Below are 5,713 nucleotides of genomic sequence, written 5' to 3'. Positions count from 1 at the left end.
CTACAGCCCAGAACTCCTGGGCTCAAGCAATCCTCCAGCCTCAGCCTCCCGAGTAGCTGGGACTACAGGCGCGCGCCACTGCACCCGGCTTCCATGAGCTTTTTTGAACTACCCATGTATATGGTCAACTTATCTTCAACAAGGGTACCAAGAATACACAATAGGGAAAGGATAGTCTCTTCAACAATTGGTGCTGGAAAAACTGGATATCCATATGCAAAGGACGAAACTGGACCCCTATCTTATACTATATACAAAAAATCAACTCAAAACAGATTAAAGACTTAAATGTATAACCTGAAACTGTAAAAACCTAGAAGAAAACAAAGGGGAAAAGCTTCACAACATTGGTCTTTTTCCCCTTCTAATTCCAACATCAATGTCATATGTGAATTATTGTGATGAAAATATCATAATTTTGAAATATAAAAAATAAGGGGAAAAGCTGTTTCACTCCTCACCATAAAATCCCACCGAGCCTACAGTATTTTAAGCTCACTGCCTTCCTAAAGTTCTTCTCAAATATTTCCAATTGATTTCTCTTCCTCCCATTGATTTCTGTAGCATTTATGGCCTGAGTTATACAACTAAAGCATTGTCTTATGTATGATCTAAACAGCTAAACTGCACATACCTCAAGACACAAATTTCTAATAATAAATATCTTATTGGATTTCATCTTTTGAAAACTCATGATGAGCTCTAGCCTTTCTCCAAGTCTCCCTTTCTCTATCCCTTCCAAGTTGTCTCCTCAAATAGGCCTGAACTGAGTCAAAAATCAATTATTCTAAGATCTGTAGCTTAGTTGTACGCATGTCATACAATAGGCATCGTGTCTATGTCAATTTCCTGATTCTGATAATGTATTGTGGCTGTGAGATGTTATCAATGGGAAACTAGGTGAAGGGTATACAAGAACTCCATGTATTAGTCTTGTAACTCTGTACAATTATCTAAAAATATTTCAAGAAAAAAATCTGTAAAAATCATTCTTTCTGCTGAATGCAAACTATCAATAGGTGATTTCTAATTGTAAGATATACATACCCAACAAAACATGATGGTCCCTGAGGACAAGGACAATTTTATATAGTTATTTAGGCTTCCCCCACAAATACTGGCATTTTATTGGGCTTATGGTGGGGGAAATGTAGGAGAGGATGGAAGAGTCCAGAAAATAGTGGGATATTCATAAATATTTGTAAATTGGTAAATGGGAGATATAAGTAATCATGGGTTAAATTTGGGGATACAAGTATTTAACATACTGTGCTCCTGATTTCACTGCTTTTGGAACACTGCTAAAAATAGATTAAAGATACAAAATATTTGAATGGGAAAATGTCCCAAGCAGTAGAACAGATAACCATTATTCATACTACCATGTGTGGCTGAGTCTTCCTTGAAAACATCTGACTCAATGTGTGTCGCCAATGACTAGAAAGCTGGCTGGGTTGGTAGGTTCAGTTGTAATTTATAAGGTTCTTAATGCAAAAAGAAGTCAAGTACTTTTCAGACAAATAAATATTCACAATTTCTTATTCTTATTTTTTTTATTTTTGGCTTCACCTCTTAATTTACTGCCACATGGCTAAAACAAGAGAGAACTTTTTGAAAGATTTTAAAAACAGGAAATGCATCACTAACAAAAAGATGTTATCTTTGTACCTAAAACAGTGGAAACTTAGGAACTTTTCTCCACTCTGCAGTTCTTTCTACACTACCATTGCATAAGTTTTATAAATGCCACTGTCAAAGAGCAATTTAAAATCACTTTGTCCGAATATTGGGGAAAGAATAACTATATTGCTTTAATTTGATTCTACATAAAACTTAACTGTAAGGAAGCATGGTGTTAATAAGCTCAAGGTTATGGGTTCCATTCCAATGTGGTCTACTTAGCTTCTGTCAGTAGAAAATTTGGTGTCATTGTCCTAGACCATAAGTTTAACCCCCATGTACCTTCAGTCCTAAGACAAACATCTGAGACTGAAACACAAATGTAAAATACGATATTAAACAAGAGATTATAACCCTAATGCTTCTTCCCAGCTCACCTTTTTTATGGCATATCTCCTAAACAGAAATTATTTAATGAACATGAAAGTAATGTGTTATGGTGATAATGTCCCTATACTATGAGCCAAATACCTATGTTTTTCTTAACTAGCTATAAGTTATCCAAAAAATGATATAATTTCATTGGGATTTTTCATCATTTCATTGAGCTAAATAATACCAAAGTAAAAAATTCTATGATTCAATGAGAGCATCAAGGGCCTATAATGTTCCAAAACAAACATATTTCCAGATGACAGAAAGTGGAGAGGTTGATACATACATGATATGCTGGATCCAAAAGTCTCCTAACAGAAGAATTGATTAAATCTAACAAAATATTTAAGAGGATGAAAATAATCTTCTACACCTGGGTTAAATATACACACACTACTCAGGTATAGGTTTAAGAAGATTTGGTTCAGCAATAGAATACATTAAAATAACCAAAAAAAAAAAAAGGCCTTCATTGGCAATAAACTCCCCCATGAGCCAACATCTTCTGTCTGTAACTAGACTATGGAAGAAAGGACTCGGGCATGCTAGCTATCTTCAGCTAAGTGAAGGGCTCTCATAAGAAAGAGGGATTCATCATGCTCTAAGGGGATAATTTTATTTATTTATTTTTTCTTTTGGAAAAAATGCTTATACAATGTCTAATATCCATTCCTGATGACTAATACAAATTACAACATTAAAAGTAATTCATTCTCAACATCTCACTGAAGGTTTTGATTACAAGGGAAACTCAAAATTGTACATTAAGTCATTACCCAAATTTCTTGGAATTTTAAAAGATATAAAATATTAGCAGGGACTTGACCAGGTGGTTGTCCACTAATGTCCACAGCAGCATTATTCACAATAGACAAAAGATGAAAATAACCCAAATGACTATCAATGGATGAATGAATAAACAGAATGTGGTATATATAAAATATAGTTTGTAGTTATCACAATCTTTTCATTTTTTTAAATCTTACTATCACAACCATTAATTTTATAATTTGGTCAACTTTTTGTGTAAAATCAAAAGAACTTACATTACTGGTAGCAAGTAGTATCAATACAATAAATATGTTTACTTTTTATTTTTTAACTTTTTACTATGAAAAACTTAATATATATGCAATAAATCTGGCTACACCAATCAACAACTCATGGGCAATCTTATCTTATATGCACTCCCCACCCACTTTCTGTCTTCCCCCTGGATTATTGTGAGTAAATCCCAGTATCATAGCATTCATCTGTATATATTTCAGTATGTGTCTCTAAAAGATAAGAATTGTTTTGTAAAAGATATAACCGCAGTATAGAATGACTGGAACTCTACAAAGTCCAGACAATACAACAGTACTGTCTATTTTATTGTCTAATTATGTCAACAATACTATTTGTAGTATGATGCCAAGTGCCCACTTGGGAAGGGAATCCTAAAGTTGGGGGAGGGGAGAAATCGCCTTTTTTGCAACCATCAGAGTAAAGGCTCATTCAGGCAAGAATCATCAACATGCTAATGTAGGGAAAAAGTATGATAAAGAGCAGGATATACATGTGGTCTTAAATTGTCTCCCCACAGATTAGATAAAAAACATAGTAGTAACTACACAATGAAGAAATCAAACCTGACTGAGTAATCAAAATTAACACCACAAACAAGGGGGAGATGGAGACAATATGCCCTCAGATGTGATGCCCCAAGAAGGACATATAACTCATGTAGTATTCTGACAGGATCACATGAGCAAACAGACCAAACGAAAACTGGGAACATTCTACTTGTTAAAAGAAATTACATTCTTTAAAAGGTCAATATCCTATAAATAAATAAGCGAACTGTTCTAGAGTAAAGAAGACTAAGAGCTAAGTAACCTGATGCAGTCCTAGCCTGGATCTTGTAGTGGAAGACACGACTGAGCAAACAGCATGAGAATACAGACAGCACACTACATCATATCAAAGTTAAATTTACTGCAGTGGATAACTATGGCAGGGATGACAGAGAATGACTTTAGTCTCAGGACATACATGACAACATTTTTAGGGATAAAAGGATCATAATATATGCAATGTAATATCAAATGGTTTACGGACACACACAGGAGCTGTGAGGGCCAGCAGGCATGTGCAAGTGATAAACCAGAGGGGCCACATGCTGACTCTAGGTGAAGGAGACTTGGGTGTTTTTGTACTTTTTGTGCAACTTTTCCTCTAAGCTTGAAATCATTTCCAAATAAAATGTAAAAAGTACAAAAGAATGCCCCTGGCTCGACCTTCTATTGCAGACTCAGAAAGCTGTTCAAATTTCTGGCAGCATTCCTGCTGGTGTGCCTCAGCCAACTTGACATCTTTGCTTTTTAACCGGGCCTTATCCAGAGCTTTGTTTGAGTTCTCATAGTCAATCAGGGCCTTGGTGCTTCTGTACAAGAGATCCTTAGCGGCCTCTATGTTGAGCATGTAGTATCGGAGAAGCTCTGTCAGCTTTAAATCTTCATCTGAAGAGACTCGACCCTCCACTTTCCTAAGTTTTTCAAATAGCTCAGCAACCTTCAATAGGTACTTTTTGATGACTGTGGGCTCTTGTAAAGCCAGGCTGTGCAAGCAGGCTGCAGTGTGGATATAGTCATCAGCAACATTTTTATGAGATCTGGTCATCTTGTCAGCTTTTGCACAGGAATCCTTGATCCTATTGTAATAATTAATAAGGAAGTTCTTCTCTTGCTCAAAGAAGTCATCTACCTCCTTAACTCCAGAAAAAAGGACTTCATCAGCACTTTTCACCACACTTTTGAAAAATCCACCAAACATCTCTTTGGTATTTTTCTGCCTGACACTTAGTTTCCACCTAACATTTAGATACTGATCATATTCCAAGAAAACATGAAAGTTGTGATCTTTACTCAGAACAGGGTGAGAACAAAGTCTCTGAAGAAAGATTTCATGGGAGGACACAGTCTTCTTAAAGACAGCCAGATACTCAGCTTCCAGTTCTTGCTTCATCTTGGCAAATTCTTCTTTCGTCATGGACCCTTCACCTTCTCCCAGCTTCTGCATCTTCTCTCGAGGGCCATCAAAGTCGGGCTTTGTAGGCGCGGGTGGAATAATAAGCCCAGCATAGTCTGTTGTTTCAATAAGAGTGTCGTGTAGCCACACAAAGTCTTCATGTTGCCTTGTAACAGAAAACTCTGGACTCTGAAACGTAGGCAATGTGGTCTTGGTGTGCACTGTAAATTTGACCTTATCTCTCTCACTGAGTGCATCAGGTATGTCAATCTGAAGTGAGGGATCAACATTCAGGTCCACAGATACAGATCTCAGCTTGCTGCGGTCCTCCTCCTGCTGCTGCAGTAACTCGGGAACCGCGGCCATGGCGACGCGGGCCTCGAGCAGAGGCCGCCTGGCTGTGCGAGGAAAGAAGAGGATCCCCCCTCTTTCTTTCTTAAGATTGATTCGTTTACATCAGAATCCAAACAAGTTCTGATTGTTGCATTGGTTGCTATGTCAGTTGTCTCTTAAATTTCTTTTAATCCCCCTTCATCTAGTTTTTTCCCCTTTACCTCATAAAGTTTCCCAAGGTCTGGATTTGCTGGCTCCAGCCCAGTAAAGGGATAAATGTAAAGCCAATGAGAAAAGCCTTTGGTTCCAAAGAAGG

At 37.0% G+C, this 5,713-nt stretch overlaps 1 pseudogene across 1 annotated transcript; it reads right to left on the bottom strand.

Annotated features, from left to right (window-relative positions):
- Window positions 1-4,012: 4,012 nt before the first annotated feature.
- Window positions 4,013-5,478, bottom strand: LOC103607151 (annotated as a pseudogene). Its single transcript, XR_551942.1, has one exon. The product of XR_551942.1 is annotated as a sorting nexin-5 pseudogene (transcript).
- Between the last annotated feature and the right edge of the window lie 235 nt (window positions 5,479-5,713).

The sequence above is a fragment of the Galeopterus variegatus genome, unplaced genomic scaffold (assembly GCF_000696425.1).
Source record: "Galeopterus variegatus unplaced genomic scaffold, G_variegatus-3.0.2 Scaffold7182, whole genome shotgun sequence".
NCBI classification, from domain to species: Eukaryota; Metazoa; Chordata; class Mammalia; order Dermoptera; family Cynocephalidae; genus Galeopterus; species Galeopterus variegatus.
The sequence above is the reverse complement of the archived record's forward strand: the minus strand, read 5'-3'. Positions and strand labels throughout refer to the sequence as shown.